This window comes from Canis lupus, chromosome 5, assembly GCF_048164855.1.
Source record: "Canis lupus baileyi chromosome 5, mCanLup2.hap1, whole genome shotgun sequence".
Classification (NCBI taxonomy): Eukaryota; Metazoa; Chordata; class Mammalia; order Carnivora; family Canidae; genus Canis; species Canis lupus.
In genome coordinates this window covers 50,399,540-50,415,510 of record NC_132842.1, presented here as the reverse complement: position 1 = coordinate 50,415,510, position 15,971 = coordinate 50,399,540, and the positions used below count along the sequence as shown (strand labels likewise).

The following is a 15,971-nucleotide window of genomic DNA, read 5'->3' as shown; positions in this document are numbered from 1 at the left end:
CATATAAGGCTCCTTGAATGAATAAATACTTGCCCACCTACCGAGGTCTTTGTAGTTTCTATCTCTCATGTCAAGTCTAGTTTCTCCCGTTTTCCTTATTCCACATTTGCATTTCAAATACGTTTAAATCCAATACCTGTGTTATTTCACTCGTTCTGCTTACCCTAAAACTTTGCGTGACATTTCAATCTCCTCTGGATAATTATTTCTTCGGAGAGTGGAAGGGAAGAAAAAATTTGACACACATTTTACTCATGTATCATAATAATATATCTGAAAAGAATTCCTCTCAAATGTGAAAGGTCTTCTACTGGAGCAGTTTGTAACACCAACATTTACTACAAAGGAAAGGGAAGAAATTCCCACCAATAGAACTGTCTGCTTAACTAATTTAACATGGAAGTAGGGCGTAAATTACATCTCTTCAAGAGAGTAGAAAAGTGGATCTCTTCTGCCATTTGGGAAAATAAATTCTAAGTAGCCCATGAAATGGAACAGTTTAATTTTGTGCATTACAGTGCTGGGTAATTGAATGGATGGGCGCTCTTTCAGCTCCTGCCAAATGCTATTGACCTGAATCCAAGACTTGTTGGAAGATAAGGGCAATGAGGGTCAATCCAATTTGATCTTTTAATTCCTACATTAAGTATAGTCTCTCTGGGACAGATAAGATGAAGTTCTCTGTTACGTGAGCCCAATTCCAAGAATAGTTTTTCTGCTTAGCACAGAACCCAAGACTCTGATTCGGTGGTAGATAATAGAAGAAGGAGAATGTGTCTTTCCACCTTTTTTTTTTTTTTTTCCCCCAAGAACTACAAGCTGTTGCAACTTCTTTAATTTTCTATTTAAGTGACTCCCCCCTCCTCCCCACCCCTTGGATTCTGGAAATAAGCTGTTTGACCATCTTAAGTTTCAACACATTAAGGGTGTTTCATTTTTGTGCCTGTCTTCTGAGGTTTGAAAAGTTAGGAATCACTTAGATTGCTGACTGATGTTGTTATTTTTAACCCTGGATCTGAGTTTTAGGAATTATAGAAAGTGCAGAAGTATGGTACAGATCTGAAAGTGAAACCACAGAGCCAGAAAAGGAAAAGCAAGTTAAGAGGTTTTCCGTGACAGGACAAGATAAAGATAATAAGGGTTTGATCAAAAGCATATTAATCAGGCAGAAAGGTATGGGTGTAACCTGTTTCAATTAACCAGTCTTTTCAAACAATTGGAGATGAAGATAAAAATTGAAGATTTTATATTAATTAAGGTAGATAAAGGAAGAATGGTTGGTTTTTGTTTTTTTGTTTGTTTGTTTGTTTTTTTTGTAGTATCTGAGAAAAAAATGGTTTGGGGCAAATTGAAATTGATATACTCAGGACTCCTTGGAAGAGAGCTATCTTTGGGAAGTTGGAAGTATGAAATAAGAGGTAAATAGAAGGTAATATTAATCTTTCTTTTAAATGAGAAACTTTGGCCCAGAGTTGTTTGTTCTCAGAATACCATTAATATATGGTGAGTATATTACTCTGCTTGGGCCACTATTAGAAAATACCATGCACTGGTGAACAGACATTTACTTCTCACAGTGATGAAGGCTGGAAGTCCAGCCTGTTGGATTCTGGAGAGAGCCCTCTTCCTGACTTGTCAATGACGACCGTCTCACTGTGTGATCACATGGCCTTTCCTCAGTAGGCAGGCATATACAGAGAAAAAGAGAATTCTCTTTTCCTATAAGGCTACTAATCCTATTAAATTTGAACCCTACCCTTAAAGACTTGACTTAATCTTAATTACTTCCTAGAAGCCCTATCTTCAGATACGGTTGCTTTAGGGTTAGGGCTTCAACATGAATTCTGGAGAGACCCAACAGACCAACAGAAGCAAAGCATAGTGGTACTGAATGGAATAAACTATAAGTAATTAGGAATACAAAGGTTTGTAATACATAGTTCTGTCCTCAAGAGTATTCCTGTCATACTCTATGCATACTATAGATACTCTATAATTATATACAATATAAAGAAAATGTGAAATAATTATTAGTATAATGAAATATGCAATATATAAAAATATAACATATGTATCAATATAAAAAGAAAACTATTTGCAGCTTTTCTAATGAAACCTGCAGAGTGCTTACATGTACAAAACATTATCATTGATATTTAAATTATTCTTGTGTTTTGACTTTGCAGACATGGTTTTATTCTTTGAAGGGAGTGCAGGGTGTGAGAGAAGTTGGAAGCAGTCACTAACTCTTAGGCAACAGAAAAAGTGCATTTGTTGGAAACATCTATATAGAGAGACAAGGGACAAAGCACTCTTTAAAGCCATGTGACTTGCACAAAGAGAGACAATTACACATTAAGTGTTTATTTTTTTACATAAATTTTTCAAAGGTGTCTTTTAAGTGCTTCTAACTACTTCATTGGCATCTGATATGTAATTACAAAACAACAACTAGAAATACATATTCTAGAAATAGGCAGTATGCAAAACTGACTTTACTACTGGAGGTCAAGGAGAAAATTATCTGTGAAAAAAATAAAGATGATTAAATCCTCAAAGGGAGAAAAATATTTTCATGATGTTGGGTCTCACTGGTTGTTTTGTTTGGCTTCTGATCAAAATATCAATGTGTAATTAGAGAGCCATGTTTGTGGCTCCTTAATACATTCATTTATATTTGCCCTTAACTCACTCTAATATGTGACCTCATGTTCACATTTCAGAAAAACAGTCATTAGAGCAGCCCAGGCAGGCTTTAGGGTGGCTTTGTAGATAGGTTTCAAAAATCATTAGTCTGTCAACAATTTTGATGGGCCTATAAAATGTTGTAACCCTGTTTATAGTTATCCACATCACCCCATCTACTGCTTCCTTGGCCCTAGGTTTTTTCTCCTGACCCCTATGTCATTACAATAAAAGGATATATGTAAACCTTGACCAAGTAATTGGGCTCAAAATTTATTACCCTAAAATAACAAGGACATAGGATGAATAATAAGCCCATGGCTATTTATTGAGCAATTAATATTTTACAGTCCTTTTGATGCAGCTCTCCTTCTGTGTCCCATACCTAGTGATGTTGTTTCTCTTGATACTTCCACTGTAGAGCTGGGACAACTGAGTTAGTAGAAGGGTGAAGGGCACTGCCTTAATTAACAGGCATGTGCAAGTTTGCACTGCAAGTGTGCTACATAAATGCTCTATAGCTCTATAACCGTGGGAAGGTTTCTTTTGTTTGTTCCACCTTTCAATATTTTAGTTTCATCCTACATGAAGGTAAAAGTGAAAATATATTACAGACCTCACCAGGGTAGTAGCTGGCTAAAATAAACATGCAATAGAATGACATAATCGTACCAGCAGTTTGTACTTTTTTAGTAAAAAATGGTGAACAAGTGATGATTGTGGTATTAGGCTGTACTTGTCTAAGGCCATGTGTCAGGTATAAATTAGAGTCTGACTTGATAACGTTCACTAAGATTTCGGTGCTTTTCCCCTTGGGGTGCTTGTAGCTGAGTGTAATCAGCATTTCACATATGCTCTGTGCTGTTTTGCTCGTGAACTCGTAGGTCATTAGGTATTTTCATGCATGCTTTGGGATTTAGCTAAAGTTAAGTGCAGAGGGCTGATATGAAATGGAGTGGAAGTACATGAAAAAGCAGTAGATTTGGGTTATAAGTGGAGACATTTACTGACCCATATCAAGTGCCAGGAGACATAGACATGTCTGGCCCAGGGAATCACAACCACCTACAAGACTCTAGCGTCCTTGTTTGTCTCTACCAAGGAACTCGTCCTGCACCTGCAGATATTCTGCTCTTACTTTCCACCTGAGCAGGAAATGAATTGCTTTTTACCCTTACAATTTTGATATTATTTACTCAGTTGTACAATTGTTGGTCTTACAGACTTGAATGTAAATAGAATATTAACAATAAAGATGATATCAGACCCATTCCTATATGAATGGACATTGAGTTGCTTCTGTATCCTGGCGATTGTAAATAATGCTGCAATAAGCATAAGGGTACATAGAGCTTTTCTGAGTGTTTTTGTTTTCATTAGGAAAATAACTCAGAAGATACAGTTTGTGTATCTATGTATAAAATGCAATATTAGCCATATTGCATGATGGCTAATATTGAAAGAAAGACAATCTTTCAATAGAAAGAAAGACATCTTGCCATTTGCAGTAATATGGATGGACTGAGACCATATAATGCCAACTGAGATGAGTCTGGCAAAGAAAAATGCTATATGATTACACTCTTCTTGTGGATCTTGAGAACCAGAAAAGCAAATAAAGAAAAAAAAATAGAGAGAGAGAGAGAGAGAAAGAGAGAGAAAACAAACTCATGGTTGCCAGAGAAATGGGTAGGGGTTGAGTGAAGTAGATAAAAAGAATTAAGAATACAATTATCTTGATGAGCACTGAGAAGTGTATCAATTGTGAAAGTATATATCTAAAACAAGCATAAGTTTTTCAATGTTAACATTTTAAAAATGAAGAAGACTTTTCCTGGATTAAAAAAAATATATGGCTATGTGCATGTGTGAGTACATGTTAACATAGCAAAGGCAAATATACAAGGCAAGAAAAAGTTAATATTGTAATGGCCACATCAGGATTTTTCCTGTGTGTGTGTGTGTATAAAGTTATATAATCTGTAAATTCCACATTACTCCTTGAATTTTTAACCAGTCTATTAAAATCATATAACTTAACACACAAGTACCTTGTCATCTAGGGAATGCATTTTAATTGTTCATTTTCATTTTCTTTCAAGATAAGCTACACATGACAAAAGTAGATTTTTTTTTTTTTTGGCAGATAAAGGTTTGTTTTATTGAATAACTGATCTGATTCATGATGAGGCTACTATGTACAGACAAGAGAGAGGGAGTTTTATTTCTTGGTCTCTTCCTCCTTGGACAGAGTCTTGATGATTTCCTCCTTCTTGGCCTGGAGCCGCTCTTCACGGTGCTTGCTGGCTTCCTTGGCCTTAGATCTGCGGGCCTCAGCCTGGTCAGCCAGAAGCTTCTTGCGAACCTTCAGCTTGTGGATGTGTTCCATGAGAATCTGCTTGTTCTTGAACATGTCCCTTCACTTTCAGGTACAGGCTATGATACATGTGGCGGTCAATCTTCTTAGATTCACGGTATCTTCTGAGCAGCCTGCGCAGAATTCTCATCCTCCTCATCCACGTTACCTTCTCAGGCATTCGAGCATTGGCAGTACCTTTTCTCTTACCAATGCCCATATGCCTGCCCTTCCGGCAGGCCAGAGTGTTTTTCCGGCACTGAACTCGGGAATGGACAGTCACTGGACAGTCACAGGCTTCTGGATTATCAGCCCATCTTTGATCAGTTTTCGTATCTGCTGACGGGAGTTTGCATTGGAGATTTCAGGTCTCATTGGGGTCCAACCAGACCTTCTTTTTGCCACAGCGGAGGACACTGGAGGCAAGCCTCTTTTTTTTTTTTTTTTTTTTTTTAATTTATTTATGATAGTCATCAGAGAGAGAGAGAGAGAGGCAGAGACACAGGCAGAGGGAGAAGCAGGCTCCATGCACCGGGAGCCCGACGTGGGATTCGATCCCGGGTCTCCAGGATCGCGCCCTGGGCCAAAGGCAGGTGCTAAACCGCTGCGCCACCCAGGGTTCCCAGGCAAGGCTCTTCTGAGGCCTGAGCATACTCATGGCTGCAGCCGCAGCGCCGAAAGAAAAGTAGATTTTCTTAAACAACATAGAAAGATAATCACAACTTCATACTCTAGGTGTGTTTCTTCCTTCACCCCTCTTGATTGGTTTTTTAACCATGGACTATTATCAGTAATTACGTTGGTCATCTCGTTTATGTTTAGATCTGAACTGAGCATTTGAAAATGAACACCAGAAAATGTGAACTTTTAATGATCCTGAATCAACTAAAAAGAGAATTATGGAGACATAGTCGTCTTGATATCATTGAGCAATTTAAGTGTTGTGGAGATGAAATAGGGTCACAGGGCTGCCACAACTGCAGAAATGATATGCCTGGGTGGATTAAGTGACCACATTTAATGAGAGTGTTCTCAGATCTATTAACGTGGCAAAATTCCTCTTTATGTTCTGTGGTGATGGTTTCCTTAGGTTAAAAGAGGAAGAGAAAAAGGAGATGAACATGCTCCCAAATCTAGGGCTTATAAAAACAAAAAAAGCAACATTCTAAGCTCCATGAAGGTGCAGATAGGAAATAGGAGATAATCTAAAGGTGTTAGTTTGAGATTAGTTTTTATCCTATCCCTCCTCCTCTCTGCTTGTCCTGCTACTTAAAGACCATTCTGAAAAGTTGAGATGAGAGAAAATTTGTTTTTCCTTGTGCCCCTCAAAAACTTACTTTTTTCACTATCTTAAAAATCAGGCAGTTGTAAATAATGCTGCAATAAGCATGGAGTTCAATGTGCATTTTTTTAGATAGTGTTTTCAACTTCTTTGGATAAATGTCCAGAAGTGGACAGGCTGGATCATACGGTAGTTCCCTTTTTACATTTTTGAGGAACCTCTATGCTCTCTTCTGTAGTGGCTGCACCAATATACATTTTTACCAATAGTGCACAAAGATTTCCTTTTTTTCCATCCACACTAGTGTTTGTTATTTCTCTCTTTTTGATAATTGCCATTTTAACAGGTGTGAAGTGACCTCTCATTCCAGTTTTGATTTGCATTTCCCTGAAGATTAGTGATGATAAGCATCTTATATGTCTGCTGGCCATCTGTATGTCCTTCATGGAAAAATGTCTCTTCAGATCTTCTCATTTTATTGATTAGATTTTTTTTTTTTTTTTGCTCTGCAAGTATATGGGTCTTTCATATATTTTGGATATCAACTTCTTATACATGATTTGTAAACATTTTTTCCTATTCAGTAGTTGCCTTTTCATTTTGTTGTTGGTTTCCTATGGTGTGCAGAAGCTATTTAGTCTCATGTAGTCCCATTTGTTTATTTTTGCTTTTGTTGCCTTTGTTTTGGTGTCACATACAAAATATCGCCACCAAGATTTATATCAAAGAGCTTACCACCATTGTACTTTGTGCATGCTTTAGAAGACTTAGCATGGAATCAATTTATTAGAAAGTTTAAGCAGATATTTGCATATGCTTTACATGTATACATTAACATGTGAAAATACATGTAATTATACATACTATAAATTTATATTTTTATAGATTTATGCAACTTACATATTACACACTTAGAAAATTAACTGTAAATGCCAAAAAGACCCTAGAGGAATTGGCAAGAAGGGAAGGGGAGGTGAACTCTACTACCCTCTGTCGGTACCAATTTTGATTATCTTCATACTATATTTATCTAATCAGAGAATCTGGGTTAGGAACACCAACATATATTTGTTTCTTTTGTTGAGAAGCCTCCAGTGGGTGTGCATATGTGTGTTTAAGTTCTAATTTTATGTTTGCCAGAAGAGATTTAAATGCTATAGTCCACTTTCCTTGGTTAGAGCACTGAACCTCTCCCTAGTGTCGCAAAGTAACTCTATGTACTGAAACTCTATGCCCAGGGGTATGTATGTATCTGTTGTAAACATTTTGCATGAAGTAAACATGATCCCTAGACATAGTTCCAAATTGCTGAGATGAGGTTATCTCTCTCTCTTTCTCTTTCTTTGTTTGTAAATATTGGAAGAGCTATCCAAAGATAGTGCAAATTTATATATGGGCAGATGAGGATACAGAAATGAGTGAAGAGAGAGTTACATGTTCAATCAGAATAAGAAGAAATTACCACTTTTTATCATTTGGTGAAGGTTTCATGGAGAAGGAAGGATTATTGGAGCACCCTACATTTTCTGCACTAGGTAAACTTCAGGAAAAGTTACCAGCCAAATGATTTAACCCTTATATGATGACATTTCAAATTCCTTTGCTTGGGCAATGTGTTTGTTTCTTTGCCTTCTCAAATGCAGGTTCATGCTATCAGAGATAGCTAAAACTGCTTAATGTATAGCAACAGTAGTGAAATATAAATCTTACAGTGAAGTTTAATGTTCTCCAACACTTCTCTTTTGAAAATTATTGGACTAAACTCTTTGTCGTCATTCTTTTCTCACTTTGTGACTTACCTTCACCTACCTGGTTTAAAACACTAATATATATATATATATATATATATATATATATATATATATGTATATATAATACTAAAAATACATATATAGAGAAATATATATATAGAAATCTAGCAGTCTACAGAGAAATAAGTGAGCACATCAATTTGGAGTAGAAAAAGCTTTTATATATATATACAATATATATCATTGCACAGCTGCTATATATATAGATATAGATATAGATATAGATATAGATATAGATATAGATATAGATATCAGTGCCATGAATCTTTGTTTTAACTCAGAATTGAGTAGGATAAAGCAGACAGACTAGACTATAGAATGGAATGTCACATCAGCATTTCTACTCAACCTTATTACTTAATTAGTTGTTTATCTTTTACCATGTTCAACATTGTGCTGTATTTTGTGAGAACCAAAAATAAGAAATGGCTGCTAACTTTCATAAGAGTATCTAAAATGGTCTATAAATGAAGTTATTGAGACAAATAAAAGAGAAAGATTTAAGGGTAAGAATAAGTCCATTTACACTAGAAAGAAGTGTGGGGAGTCAAAAGGAAACTATACAAAGAATATAATGATTTAAGGCTTTGACCACAGCCAGATCATTCAGACAGATAGGAGAACATGCAAAGGAAATAATCACAAAAGGTAAACGTTAGTGAAATCTGGTCTCGTTCATCTATGTAAATCTGGGAAGATAATATTGTAGCCAAATGCAGGCAAAGTTGGTTGTGAAAAATTTTAAAAAATACTAATCATTGCACAGCTGGTTATTACTTTTAGCTGAGGAGCTTTAAAATGTTAGTATCTTCCTTTTTAAGCAATTTAAATAAAATTTTAAAATAGAAAAAATAGAAATCTAGCAGTCTACAGTGAAATAAGTGAGCATATGAATTTGGAGTAGAAAAAGCTTTTATTTACAGAATGCCAAATAATAAATGTGGAAGTAATGGTAGAATTGGAAGATCACAACTTGGAAACAATTGCAGTAAAGATTTGGTCAACAAAGAACATGAATGGATGCTAAAAACGGTAGTTTGTTTAATAACAAACAAAATAGTTATGTAGTCTGTAACATAGTTACAGAATAGTTATGTAGTCTGTAAACATTTCCTCACAAAACGCTTACAACTATAATGGGGAAAGAGTAGCTTTAGAAGGGGGTAATTTTAGCAGATTATAACCAAGACTTCCAGCAACTGGTGAAAATTTTCATCAGTGTTGGAACATACTGACATGGTACATCTGATGGGCTGCAGGGAGGAGATTATCTCACTTGGTAATTTGTCTGCCAGAAACACACAGCTTGAATGGTCATGAGGAAACAAGAAACAAATCCAACTGGAACGATATTTCATAAAAAAACTGGTATATATTAAATATGAAAGTTAGTAAGGTGAGAAAGAACTGTGAAACTCTTCCAGACTTAAGGTAGAAAAAGCTATAGCAGCCAAGTGTGACATATCATCCTGGTATGGATCATTTCACATTATATTATTGGGACTATACGCAAAACTTGAATGCCATTTCTGAAGGATGCATGGGATTTCTTTGTACTCCAAATTTTATTTTGTAAATTATTTCAAAGTAAAAAGTACAAAACTATACCTAGGTATCCCTCATACAATATTAGATCAGGATCTCTGAGTTTGGATAGATTTTTAAAAGATTCTCAAATGACTAACATGTAGCTAAGGTTGAGTGCGGCTGGGTGAGGCGGTATCTGAGCAACAGTTCATTAAGACCATAGCTTGCACCTAGAGAAGAATTCTAAAATAAGTCTATATCTGCTTTGTTTAGTGTGAATTCTGATAATGGATCTATGCCTAGCACTTAACTGATGAATGGATGCATATGCTCAGTTCTTTTAGAGTTGCTTGTAGTGAGCTATGTTGTTTCCATATGTTACAACACTTGCAGTATTCTATATTTTAATTATTTTTCTTCATTGCTAAAGTATAATTTTGAGGTATGATTGACATGTTGCATTTGTTTCACAAATACAACTTATTCATTGGGCAATTCTATACCCCAATAAGGTGTAGTTGCCATCTGTCACCATACAATGTTATTCCAATGTTATTGACTGTATTCCCTATGCTGTACTTTTCATCTCCATAACTTATTTTAGAACTGAAATTTCTACCTCTCCATCTCATCTGTTTTGCCCATTCCTCCATTCACCTCCCCTCTGACAGCCACCAGTTTGTTCTCTATATTTATATAAAGAGTCTGCTTTTTTCTTTGTTCATTTGCTTTGATTTTTAGATTCCACGTGTAAATAAAATTATGCAGTATTTTTTCCCATGTGATTTATTTCACTTAAGCATAATATACTGTAGGTTCATCTGTTTTGTTGCAAATGGCAAAACCTAATTCTTTTTTTTAAGTAGGCTGGATACCTAATGTGGAACCCAACACTGGGATTGAATTCACGACCCTAAGTCACCTAGGCACCCCCTCATTCTTTTTAATGGCTGAGTAATATTCCACTGTGTATATTTACCACATCTTTATCCATTCTTCCATCAGTGGACACTTAGGTTGTTTCCATATATTAGCTATTGTAAATAATTCTGCAGTAAACATAGGGGTGCATTTCTTTCTGAATCAGTGTTTTTGTTTTAGTAAATACCCTGTCATAGAATTACTGGATCAATTGGTATTTTTATTTTTAATTTTTTTCAGGAATCTTCCTACTGTTTTCCACAATGGCTGAACCAATTTACATTTCTACCAACAGTGCGCAAGTGTTCTTTTTTTCCACCTTCTCATCAATACTTGATGTTTTTTATATTTTTGATTATAGCCATTCTGACATGTGTAAGTTGGTATTTCATTGTGGTTTTGATTTGCATTTCCCCGATGATGAGTGATGGTGAGCATCTTTTCACCTGCCTGTTGGCCATTTGTGTGTTGTCTTTGAAAAAAATCTTTATTCAGGTCCTTTTTTGATTTTCTATTCAGCTTATTTTGGGGGTCCAAGTTGCTCCGGTTCTTTACATCTTTTACACATTAACCTCTTTTTGGTTTTATCATTTGCAAATATCTTCTCCCATTCACTAGGTTGCTTTTTTGTTTTGTTGGTGATTTCCTTTGCTATGTAAAACCTTTTAATTTTGGTGTAGTCCAAATAGTTTATTTTTGCTTTTGTTTCTCTTTCCTTGAGGAGACATATCCACAAATATGTTGTTAATGCTGACATACAAACTATATTTATTTTCTAAGTGAAAATGAACAAAAACATACTTTGAGATTTGGTAAACTTACATGACTTAGAGACATTTGATTTTCTATAAGTAGAGTTGTCATTAGGTTGAATTTTGCTAATGTTTTATATTTATATATTACATTTCTTTAAATATATTTGAACAATAATTGGTAAGTAATGCACTTGATGTTCTATCAGTGCGTCAGATAACATATTAAAATCCCCTCTCTTTTCTGCATTTGGAATATTTAGAAATGGTAGAGTGTTCACCAGCCTTCCATGCACTCCCTCTCTTTGTCTAGGCTATGTCTGTGTAGATGAGAGAATCATCTTCTTATTTTTGGCAGCAGCTGAGGGATGCAGCAGGTGTTTTGGATCCTGCAGGTAGTCCAAGATGTAAGACCTTCAAATTGGATACATTTATAGTGAGCCATATAGCAAGAGAAGAAAATGTTAAGGGTGTTGTCAAGGCTTGCTTCAAGCAAATTGTTAAATGTACTAAGGTTGTCACTGGGGCCTCCCATTCTTTGCAGTGCCCCATTTGTCTTCACTGCCACTCTTTGCTAGGTGTCTCTTAGATGCCCAGTTCACACAATCTCAGCTGACACAAGTTTTACTAAATTTTTGATAAGGTGTTACATGGTAAAGGCTTTCATATTGACCTCTCCCAGGGATGTTTACTTCCTAAAAACTGTATGTATCAAAACTTGATTTATTATGTATGGAGAGAGAATATTTTTAAAATAATAATTACGAGCCCATTTGTCTGACAAGCATTTTGTTGTATACTCTATATTATCTTATTTAGTCTTCACAAGTACCATATGAGATAAACGCCATTGTTGTTGTTTTTTTTTTAACACCATTGTTTATATCCACTTTATAGATGAGAACTTGAAGCTTAGAGCATTAAGGCAGTTTGCCCAAGATCACAAAGCTAGTGAGTGACAGCCTTGATTTCAGCCCAAATCCATCTGATTCTAACATCTATCCTCTAGGCTTTCTGGACTGTAATGTTCTAGATTGGAGGTCACCTTAGACCATCTACTCCTGATTTTAGAGAAATTCAGGGAGACTAAGAAAACAACCTTGTGATCCAGTATCTCTTTCTAGCAGACTGGTCTTGGTTCTATAGACCATATGGTTCCCAGAATATTCACCCAATTATTCCTCTCATCATTCTTTTGTTCATGCTGCAGCCTCATATGAAGCCATTTTTCAGTTTGTGTAAGGGGTGTCTAAATAAACAGTTACTGGGGGTTTTGCTCTGACAATTTTTCAAATCTTCTCTTAGGTTCATGTAATAATTCAAAGATACAATTTAGTAGAGTAAGGCCTTTTAAGGCATCTCTGGATACATTTCACCTGCTGAGATCAGTGGGGTACAGGTCTTAAATATATAAAACGCATCTTCTTAGCCTTCTCTTTGAGATCCATATTTCATTATGCATTTTCTGCATTTTAAATAAGGTTTTATGTTCCAAGGCAATTAAATTGTAATGAGAAAAAACAGAATAACTGAGAGCATGCAATATAGGCGGTATATTTTGAGATAATTGTGGCTAATCATTTTCTAGTTGCAGTAAAGTCATTTCAGTTCAAATTTATTTAACTGAGGCAATCAAGTACTCAGTAAAGACTGGAAACATCCTTGTTTTTGAGGTATTATTGAAATATATTTATGGTATGTCAACATTTTTGTATTAGTAATCCAATACATTGGTATCTTTTTTGGCTGACAACATTCAAAATACTAAAAAATTGTACAGTGCTTTTTCCCAATACTACATTGCTGAAGAAACATAGGAAGTATACAATGAGGATAATACTTAAGTGATACACTATTATCTTCCTGAAAACACATAGGAAATATACAGTGAGGATAACATATAAGTGAGACACTTCCATTATGCTTCTGGAAAAATCAAATAATAACTATCATTTACTTGATGCCAGATACTGTGTTGAGCAATTAACATATATTAATATATTTAATCTTTATAGAAATTTTAGGTAGGATTGGGGTGTCAGGATCATTATTGCTTAGTAGATTTAAATACATGATGATCTTTGGAGCTAAGCAACTTGCCTACTAGCCATATAGCTAGAAATGAGAATAGATAGCTTTCACATTCAAGGCTATCTTGCTTCAAAATTTATCCTCTTAACCAGCAGGTTTTATAACTAAGGTAAAATAAAATCTTAAGGACTCATGTTTCTATCAGCAGAATCTTTCTGGTATTGACATTCCCATATACTCATAATACAATTAAAAAACCATATTGCTTGAGAACTAAAAGTACCATCTTACTCCAATTACTGATTTGATAGATGAAGAAAATGAGAACCACAAAGGATAAATGATATTCTTAATTGAGAACATTTCAAGAAATGTTGACCAAATATTATATAAATGATTAAATTATATTCAGTATTTCTCAATATTGATCCTATTTACTTATTCTTGTAATAAAAGAAAGGCAGACTTGTCAAAGATGAAGGTCAGTTGATAGGCACAAACCATTATAGAGACAATATATAATCTCTGGTTCACTGCTTTAACTCCTTGGAGCTCTCATATGTAACATGGAGGTAATATAACATTTAACTGCTGATTAGATGATGTTTGAGGGAATATGAGTATCTAGCATATAGGAGTACTCAATAAGAGATGAATGTTATTTACTAATTTATTAGTCTTTTTATACGTAAGTGTCACAGTCTCAGCTTTGCAGATCCCAGAAGCTCAGTTATTTTAGTGCCCTCATAAATGATCTAGCAGATAAAAAATTAGGATGTTATATCTTAGGAATGGCGTTCTAATAAATGTTTAACAATTGACTTTTAGAGGGCTTAAGGGAAGAGATAAGTTATTTTTAGAATTTGCTGAATTTTATGTGTATTGAACCAGGACAGATTTGAAGCTACCAACATGTCAACTACTTGTGTTATTCTTAAAATTTTTATTATTATTATTATTTTTATTCTTGAAATTTTAACAAAAGGCTCCCTGGAGTAGCTATTAGCTAATTTCAGCATGCATTCTCTCTCTCTAATCTGTGTGTGTGTATGTGCATGTGTGTGTACATACATGTCTGTATTCATACAAAAGACATGTCTTTATAAATAGTCAAATTAAAATCATCAAATTAAAAACAAGAATAGATATATATTGTCACTGTCATTGAGGTATCATAACAAATCTTGGTCCAAGACAACTCCTTCCTTGGATACTGTTGGAGACATGGGGATAAGTTGTGCCCTTAAATAGATATCATTATAGACTAGATTCATACTCTGACCTTCTTGCCCCCATGCATAGCCCATGCCAGTGCAAAATGGTTCCCTGGAGAATGCTTCCCTTTCTTGAGTGTCCTAGATCACTGCCAAATAAACTTAGCATTTCACTCTTAAGGCAGTGATCTTCTCCCAGTATAGATTGGGGTCCTTTGAAACAAATCAAAGAGAATAGAATTCTAGAGAAGAGAAAGTCCGCATTTTTGCTGGGGTAATTGGGGGAAATTTCATGGATATAAGGTAGCATTTGAGAGCGGTTTCAGAATATGGGTACAAAGGGATATACAGGAACGCTTGGGTGGCCCAGCAGTTTAGCGCCTGCTTTCAGCCCAGGGCGTGATCCTGAAGTCCTGGGATTGAGTCCCATATTGGGCTCCCTGCGTGGAGCCTGCTTCTCCCTCTGCCTGTGTCTCTGCCTCTCTCTCTCTCTGCGTGTGTCTCTCATGAATAAATAAATAAATAAATAAATAAATAAATAAATAAATAAATAAATAAATCTTTTTTTAAGAAAAAAAGTGATATATATTGACAGAAGACAATGCAGAAAGAGAGAGAGTACACCATTAAAGCAGTTATGTCCAATTTATCATGTTCATAACATATTCTCAAATACTCAGTTTTTGGCATTATAATTGGAGACTTTAGACTATTCCACAGACTTTGCATATATGAATCACCCTTTAGCACTTTGGCACAACTGAATAGAACTTTCTGTTATCCTCAATATGCTCTTCTATGGAATTGTTTTGGCATAATCTAGTACATGTCTTATTGTGGTGATGCCATTTCTTTACTTCTTGTTCTCAGCTTTCTATATTCAATAGCACCAGATGTTCCATCTAACAGACTTTGCTGAATAGCACTTGTCTTTATTTAAGAAAAAATTAATTTTGTGCATCAACCTTTTATGGCTCACATTGGAAGATGTTTGGTTAGCCAGTGTGCTATGAGACAACTATGGGCTATTATGGGCATTAGGGAAAGCAATGAGGGAAGGAAACCACAGGGAATTTTTGGTGATAATATCTGTCCCAACATAATATAGGATCCATGAAATGAAATCCTGAGAAATAATATTTGAAATGAAAAGTGTGACCACATTGCCAAAGCAAGTCTCTGTTATTCTGAAGCACAAATTAAACTTTTTAGATACAAAGGGTTCCACAGTAGTACTTAAGAAATTACCTTTGTTGAGTTGGGAGAATTAGCAATTAAAATGGTTTCAATCCTACTTCAAATGGAGTAGCTCAGGCTTTTTACTTTTTTTTTTTTTTTTTTTAAAGAAATACTGTTTTGGTAAGAAAAATGTTTTAAAATTAATTGGATAGG

General features: G+C 35.1%; 1 pseudogene; it reads right to left on the bottom strand.

Moving 5' to 3' along the window:
- Positions 1-4,830: 4,830 nt before the first annotated feature.
- On the bottom strand, positions 4,831-5,848 carry LOC140634477 (large ribosomal subunit protein eL19-like; annotated as a pseudogene).
- Positions 5,849-15,971: the final 10,123 nt, after the last annotated feature.